This window comes from Talpa occidentalis, unplaced genomic scaffold, assembly GCF_014898055.3.
Source record: "Talpa occidentalis isolate TD23 unplaced genomic scaffold, MPIMG_talOcc4v2.1 talOcc4.2, whole genome shotgun sequence".
NCBI classification, from domain to species: Eukaryota; Metazoa; Chordata; class Mammalia; order Eulipotyphla; family Talpidae; genus Talpa; species Talpa occidentalis.
The window spans coordinates 9,807,272-9,816,166 of NW_023602073.1; the positions used below are offsets into that span (position 1 = coordinate 9,807,272).

Consider the following 8,895-nt stretch of genomic DNA (forward strand, 5'->3'; position numbering starts at 1 on the left):
AGTATGTAAAGAAATCAAATGAACTAAATAAAATATAAACAAACTTTTGGATATAAAAATCAAATCAGTGGTTACCAAAAAAGAAGGGGAGAAGGTGGGTAAATTGAGTAAAAGGGGTCAATTGTATGATGAAGGATAGAATCATGTTAATTTATAATGATGCACACCTGTAATTTATGTAAGGTTATAATGCAATGTTACTTCAATAAAAATTGTTTGAAGAATTTTTTTTAATTAAATGGCAGGCATTATATAGGAGAGTAAAATGGGGATTAGAAATTAGGGGTCTATATATATTATCTAGTATAATTTTCCAGCAAACATGTGATCAAGCATCCATGTGCAGGAGGAAAAAGCTCTAATTGCTTACTCAGTCATCATCTTCCTTGCCATTTTATCCCTCCCTTAAGACAGCTTTGAAATTAGATGAATTTACAATTCTAAAACATTCTACTACTTCTCAGCCTTAACGTACATTATGATTTTAACATGAAAATGCACATTTGTTTGGGTAAAGAGTGAATTTCGAATTTAAAATTTAAAGCTTTTTTAATTCTATTTAAAGTGTCTTTCTCATTCCCCAATTTTCCTCCACAAAATAAAAAGAAAATTATAACTCAAATTGGTCACAGCAACACCAGTTGGCCTAAAAATACACAGCCTAAAATAAAGTCTAGAAATAAAACAACATATTTACCCTGATGCTTGAAAAACACAAGAGACTAAGGAAGTGTAGACACACGGAACACGTCTCTTCAGGAATATCAGATCCTCAAGACAAAACACTTGCTGTCCACAAAGAACCTTGGAGCAAGATGGAGACATGTATATTAACAATTTACCACCAGAGGGTGCTCATCAAAAGGGAGTGAAAGGTCACACTGTCCTAAACATGCACCGGAAGAGCAAATCCCTGGTTAAAGTGGTTCACATAATTTTATTATCAGAGGCTTCTGCTAGAATTAATCCAACAACGATCCAAATGAAATTTTTTTCTCCATTATCATTTTTGGATTGTCAATCCCCTTTCTATAACGAATTGTTAGAGACACTATATAAATAGCAAATGTTCCCATCTGTATGGTAAAAGAGAAACCAAATGGATTACTCCCTTGAAATAATTCTGATGTCAACACTAAGTGGATTTTATTTTAGGTAGACTTTTCCAAAATTTGAAGGCTCAAAGGGATTCAACCTATATCGACCTATGAATAAAGATGTAAATTTAAACCTTGTATCCCTTATAACTATGGAAGAGGGGAAAACTTAAGTTCAATCTCCAGTTTTTTATTTTTCAGAAGTGTGCATAGCAGCAATCTCAGCCACGTTTGCCTCTCCATCTTTGGTACCCAGTTTCCGTTGGATAACTCGTTCCTTCAAAGACTTTGAACGGCAAATTCAGCTGTAGATTTAATCTATCAACTAAGAAACTGCTGGACTTGTAGGTGCCGACCAGTCAAGAGATTTAGACGTGCTAGTGGGTCAGAGCCGGTTCTGGTGAGGCATTTCTGTGTTGAACCTCCCCCTCTCCTTTTTATTTGTTATCTGTAACCTCTTACAATCTATCTGACCCTCTCTTTCCTCATCTATAAAATGGAGATAAATATGGCACCTGCCTCTTAGAGTGATTGTGAGGTTCCATGAAATAAATAATGCAAAGCATAAAGGAAAGTGCTTAGTCCAAGAATATGCTCAATACCTGCTAATTTTATCATTCATTTATTCACAGATATTTATTGAGTACCTACAAGGCGCCAGTGATAGCCTAGGTGTTTAGGTGCATCTAGGGACAAAACCTTGGTTGATCCCTGCTGCTGTGGGCTTGATTCCAATAAGGGAAGGTGGACTATAAAAACAGGTATTCTAAGAAAGCAAAATAGGCTAGGAGGGAAAAAGGCAGGGAGTGCTATGAAAAAGAAATTAAGGACTTGAAAGTCTTCAACCGTGTGGGCTACCCAGTCGGTCTTATGAGAACGTGCGGCTTGAGTCAATAATTGGTGGTGGAGAGAGACTGTAATTAAGGGGCATTTCAGAAAAAAGTAAAGGCCAGTTCACAGGCCCTGCAGCAGTAATATGCCTGGTTTGTGCCAGCAAATGTGGGTCTGCTACTCCTAAGTGGACTGTTCAGCCACCATTTTGTCACCTATAGTTCTAAGCAAGGTCAAGATGGCCCGGTCAGTTAGGTGCCCAACCTGCAAGTTGCTTTTCAAATCAAACAAGAGCATGAAGCTGGACCACAGCTGGGAAGGCTATGCATCACGAGGTATGAGGGGGAATGCCCGGGAGGGGGGGTGGTGAGGACCAATATATAACAAAGGACCCCAGAAGCTGATCAGTGGAATGCCTTGTTGATAAGATTAAAACCATGGCTGGGGGATTAGGGCATGATCTCAACAACACGAGTCATCAAGCAGATAAGAAGTGCCTGGAGGGCAGACTCACAATCCCTGATCTTCTACTCCTTCCCCTGTCCTTAATCTCCTTCCCCTTTGCTTTTGCTCCTCCCCCTTACAATCAATGCTGTATATCAATAAAAAGGCCAGGATCTTGCTCTGCAGCAGCATCCTGCATCATGTAACCTGCTCCACGACTCCCGTTCCTTTATCAGTGTGGTGCTGCCCAATGCAACAAGCAAAAGCAAAGTAGCCCAGGGCAACCGCTGTGACATGAACACTTCAAACAGGGTCACCCACTCTGATGTCATACAACAAAAACTACAAAACAAAGATGACCTCTTCCCTGCTTTCAACCTTTCTCTCCTACTTCCCTTCTTTGTTAATATTAAATTCTTACAAAATCAAAACTTTAGTCATTTTATTTTTCCTTCGCCACCACATTCATTGTGTTCTATTAATATTTTTCTTTTTGGTGCCTTCAGCTTTATCCCTTTCTTTCATTCTCAGCTGTCCTAACACACTCAGATAAAGACCTGGCCTCCAGGTTCAATAATGCATAGTGCACTTTATAATTTCAGAAGACTGTGAAACCTTAGGAAGACTGAGCCTCCCTTGTCTTTGGGTGCACCTGCTTTGTCTCTGAGTATGTGCTTAATCTATATCATCGGTAGCCAAAACAACCATCCAGATGTCTTCCTTCTTACCCACTTCATTTCAAAGCTAATTCAATTTTTTCTTAACTAATATCCCTCTTCAGTTCCTCCCAGTTATAATCTATGCAACATAAAACTTTGTGATGGGGGCCTCCCTGGTGGTGCAGTAGTTAAAAATAGCGCTATCAAGCTACTGCCAGCCACTACAGCCCAAGTGCGATCCCCCGCCCACCAGGGAGCAACCCACATGGCGCAGCAGACCTCTCCTGCCTTGCCTGTTGCTCCCCTCAGCAGTGTATTTCAGTAGATCTGCCTATTCTGTTCCCCACTCTGTCTCTGGTGAATCCTCTCACCACCCACACCTCTGGTTTACACCCCAGTTCTTGTATGCATAAATAAATAAATCTTTTTTTAAAAAAAATTTCTGATGGGCTTTTCTAAGATGCTCCCTTCATTTCTCTAATGACCTATAATGACCACTTATTACCAGATAAAGTAAATTGCAATGCCTGTGTTCATAATCATGACCTTGAGGTGAGAGACCTATTTTTAAACTTTTATTGCAATCCCAGAAATGCTTCACACATGGTGGATAACACAAGTAAACACTCATCATGTCTTGAATTGATTAGGAAAGAAAAGAACATTGAAACAGAAGAAAAGAAAGACTAATCTCACAGAGTGTCAAAGTCTTCCAGTCTGAGAATCGTATCGATTTTCCTTCAGTCTGGTTTTCTGAGCTGTAATTTACACACAGTAATTTAGACATAGTGTCCAGTCCTCTGAATTTTGACAAATGCATATGATTATATGACCACTGTCACAGTATAGCAAGAAGACTCTAAAACATTGCCTTGATGTGTCCCAGTCATTGGTCTTTTTGCTGTTGCTATAGTTTTTCCTTATCTGGACATCGTATAAATGGAATCATTCAGTATCTGACCTTTTGGCTTCTTTCACTTAGCATAATGTATTCAAGATTCATCCATTTTGCTGTATAAATCAATTGCTTGTTCCTTTCACTGAATAGTACCCTGTTGTGTAGATGGACCTCAGTTTGTTTGCTCATTTACCAGCTGAAGAATATTTGGGTTGTTTCCAGTTTGGAGCAGTTATAAAAAAAAGTTGTTGCAATCATTGATGCACAGGTTTCTGTGTGAACATATGTTTTTATTTCTCTTGGATAAATCCACAGAAGTGTAATTGTTGGAGCATGTGCCTAACTTCTGAAAGAAACACCAAATTGTTTTCCAAAGCTGCTTAATCATTTTGCATTCCCATCAGCAACATATGTTCCAGGTCCTCACCAGTACTTGGTATTATTAGGGTTTTTTTTTTTTAATCTTTAACCAATTCTAACAGGCATATTTCATTTTAGTGTTCATTTGAATCTCTATAATGACTTTTCATGTGTTTACTTGCCAGCTGCCCAGGATCCTTGGTGAAATGTCTATTCAAAACTTGGCCACTTTTTTTATATTTTCTTCTTACTGAGTTTTGAGAATTATTTATGATTCTGTCCTTTAACAAATACATGTTCTGTGTTTGCAGATATATCTTTTGCAAATATTTTCACCTAGTCAGAGGTTGGTTTGGGGGATAATTTCAAACCATAGAATCATTTTAGTATGTAATTCTATGAATCTTAACATAGGCATAGATCCATGTAAAAGTAAGTTATAGAACATTCTACCCTTAAAGATTCCCTCATGCCTGCCTGCTTTTGTGAAAACCCTATCCCCACCCAAACCTCTGGCAACCTGTTCTCTGTGGCTGTAGTTTTGCCTTTTCCAGTATCTCGAATAAATGGAGTCATTTATTTATTTTGAATAACTTACTTTTGTATTTTCTTACATCATTGTTCATTTTTGTACAGTATTTGATTTCTTCCCTCAGGTGTAGTTCCCATAAATCTCTCACCCACCACAGCACCCATGATCCATCACCACAGCCTCTTGAACTCTTGCCTCCCCTGTTCTGACCCCTCATACTCCCTCTCCCCTGCTGGATGCCTCAGATCTACAGTGAGCCTGCAAATTTTGTCTTTTTCCTGATCGTTTGTTACAGTTTCCCTATATTCCACCTATAAGTGACACCATCTGATATTTTCTTTTTTCCTTCTGACTTATTTCACTGAGCATGATCCCTTCCAGCTCCATCCATGTTGCCACAAATGGCCTGCGTTTATCTTTTTTGATCTTTGAGTAGTTGCTCCATTGTGTGTATGTACCACCCATCTGTTGATTCACCCATCTGTTCTGGGGCATTTAGGTTGTTTCCATGTCTTAGCTAGTGTAAACAGTGCAGCAATAAACAGAGGAGGGCAGGTTTCCCTTCGAATTAGTGTTTTTGTGTCCTTTGGGTAGATTCCGGAAGTGGAATTGCTGGATCCCATGGTAGATCCATTTTTAGCATTTTGAGGATCCTCCACACAGCTTTCAAATAGAGTCATTTAGCATGCAATTTTTGAAACTGGCTGTCTTCACACAGCGTAATGCTGCTCATTGTGTACGTATTGTATGGATACACAACAGTTCACCATTTCTCTTTAAAGGATTTTAAAGTTGTTTCTGCTTGGGGCAAAGAGGATTTTGGGGAAATAAATGCATTTTTTTATCTTAAATAAATACAAAATGTTCACATTGTTGAGGACAACAGATTCAGCAGCAACACTGCTGAGAAAAATCTGTGAAGGGCTTTCAGGAAGTAGAAAGTCCACGAAGGGGCCTGCTCAGTGAAGATAATGCAGCCATAGGGAACGTGAATCCAAAATCCAGCATGAGGAACATGGGCAGCTCCGGTCCACAGTGGACCCCAGCTCGCAGGTGACTGTCAGAAACAGAAACTGCTGCTAACATTATGAAACTGCCATCACATTAAATATTTCACTTTCATTTTTAAGATTTCTTCTCCCTGCTTCTCAGAAAGCATTTATAATAATAAAAATCCATTGCCCCCAGAAATAGCAAACACCTAAATCAGAAGTTATGTCAAGGAAGAAGGAAAGGAAAAAAAATTCAACTGACAATGTCAAATGGGGTTGAGTCTCTTACATACATTCCGGAGCAAAAGGAGATAATTTTTATTCCTTTGCATGTTCATTGGAGGGAAATTCATGTTTTCAGGAGAAGAAAACATTTTCTTTCACTAAATTCTCAGATAAATTTGCCACATAATTTCTTAAGTAAATACCCTTAAGAAATATCGAATAACATCATGAAAAGCAAGTTTTATAGAGAGGCAAAAATTTCTTCAGATGAAATTACATTGTATTCACCCCCAGTTTCATCCATCAGAATGGAGTGTGGAACAATTTGATATATGCACATTTAGTTTCTCAAACGTGATAACTGCTATCACCCAGGTCAACTAAACAAAAACTAGGGGAACAGGTCCCACAAATCTGATACAATAAAGTTTGAGAACCACTCTACAGAAAAGGATGGTGGCCTTTAGGTCATGTGATAATCCAGAAACAGAAGTGGAAAGATTTAGAGAAATGAATAATTAAGATGTCCTTTAAACCACCTCTCTAGATATTAATTGCTTCCGCTGTGCTTCTGGCAGCCAATTAAGTGCTGACTTCTTTGGTAAGTGCCTGGGGTGCAAGCCTTCAGTACTATTGACTGAACCTTGATAATTTAAATACTTTGAAGTGTGTTAGTCTATATGCGAAGCTGTACTCTACAAGTCATCTCTGAAAAATATATTAATAAGCATATTGATAAAGAAAAATAAGAGGTGGATGGTATTTTGATTTCTGTTAGCCAAACAATCTGCTTTAAGCATGAGAGCAAACCATGTGTAAGTGTCTGCACGGACCATCTCAAATGAGACATAAACACAGACGAGAAGACCCTTAACTTGGAAACACCTTGCCTGCATCTTTAGTTTATGTATGTGGCTGAAAGATATAAACTACAGTGCTTTCAAAAATATTCTCAGGCTTAGATTGGGTTCCCCCAGTGAGTGGAAGTAGCAAAGTGTTCTAGTCGATGTTTCATCAATTTCCACTAGAGAATTTGGCAATGTTCCCTTTAAAAGCAGGATAAATAGAAGAGGCTAAGTAGCGAAGAATAAATGGAAGTTTCAAGTCAAGAAAACAAACTGCACTTATTTTATAACCCTATGTATGCTTCTATCTAGTCTATGTCCAAAGACCTTCATAGACATATATTTCCTGGGGGAAGAGTCCAGGCTCTATAAGAATATCCACAGTTCCACTGTCATTCCCTGTCTGGCAGCAAAGAACATTTGTTAAGCCCTCGTGGGCATGTGTGAAATCTGGATGTGTTGCAAAACCTCTAAAAGAATTTACATTTCAGGGGAGGGAAATAACATCATATTAACATCCAAACACATGTTAGAATAACTTGGATTTCTAAAACCCAATAGAAAAATAAGAACACTTCCAATGGGGAAAAAAAAAACAATATTGCACTTTAAGTTGATAAAATTAAAGGCACCATTTTGCCTATCGGAATGTACAAGGAAAATCAATAACCACTACCGCTGTTTGCTTTGGAACGACTAGAAAAAACAAAATATGTAAACATTATACTTGACTAATGATTAGATTTAACTTTCATTTCTATTTAACCCAATCCTTTTTGCCTCATGGGCTGAAAAATCCTGATTATACCTTTCTCGTTCAACATGGACCACCTTCTCTCTTCCTAACCCCCATCTTCAATTCTTGAGGAGTATGTTTCCTAGAGGAAGTTCACAGTCTGTGTTCTCACTTCTGCCCTGAAGAATGTATCATCTATGCATGTAAATATATACTTTGTGGCCCTTCCTCTTTTAAGAATTTTGGCTGGGCCAATTATCCTAACACCTGATTCCTTTTCAATCACACAGTTCATAATAGCTGGAGTTCCCCAATTTTTAAACATTCAATCTTTTAGACTCATTCCAGGGCATTTCTTTTCTTAGTCCTTGACTCTTTCTTGAAATGACCCCTTTTAGCTCAGCCAAATGTAAACAAAACTGAATTTTAGCTCCACTCTTACAAGAGCTGTGTTTAGACTACAATTTGCTCCAGGCCAGAGCTTTTCAAAGGAGAGGTTTTGATCTCTGGGAAATCTTGAAGGAGAAAGATGCCAGAGATGAGGAAGGCAGAATTTTTATATACATACACACGTACATACATACATACATATGTACATACATACATATATACATATATTTATTCATCACAACTGATATTAGAGAAAAAATAAAGTTATAGATGCAAGTAAAACCCCTCTGAGCATGGAGGACCACTTATATAATTTAAACATGCAAGATTACCTTGTAACTCATTAAAGTATTTATTTATACCCCCATCTTATTTTAAAGTGGATTTTATTATATGCTTCCGGTTACATGAAGTATCCAAAATAAGCAAATTCAGAGAGGCGGAAAAGTACACTGGAGTCTCCTGGGGCTGGGAGGTGAGGATGAGAGAAATGAGGAATGGTTGCTAACGGGTACAGGATTTCTTTTTGGTATAATGAAAATGTTCTAAAATTAGATGGTGGTGACTGTTGCATAACTCTATGGGTATACTAAAATTCACTGAAGTGTACACTTTAAAAGGATACATTTTATGCTTATGTGCATTATATCCCATAAAGCTGTTATTTTTAAAAATTGGATTTATGTAATTCTCATCAGCCAATAAGAAGGAGGTAAACAATCCAATAGAAAGTAGGCAAAGGATGTGTATTGGACACTCACAAAGGAGCAACCAACCACAAGCAGGACAATAAGGCAGACCAAGGCACAGCATCACAAGTGGCTGGGAAAACGCAAAGCAAGACAAGAGATTTCAGCCCATTACATTGGCAAGAATTATAACAATT

At 38.1% G+C, this 8,895-nt stretch overlaps 1 protein-coding gene across 3 annotated transcripts in view; it reads right to left on the minus strand.

The window, feature by feature from the left end:
* MBOAT1 (membrane bound O-acyltransferase domain containing 1) overlaps positions 1 to 8,895 on the minus strand; it is a 257,849-nt gene that overhangs the window by 164,547 nt on the left and 84,407 nt on the right. The window contains exon 1 of one of the 3 annotated variants that reach the window (XM_054698338.1): positions 698 to 743. The exons of the other annotated variants lie outside the window; for them this stretch is intronic. The gene's annotated coding sequence lies outside the window, so the exon portion shown is untranslated. Of the gene's footprint in view, positions 1 to 697; positions 744 to 8,895 lie in introns of those variants that run through there. 3 annotated transcript variants of the gene reach the window in all.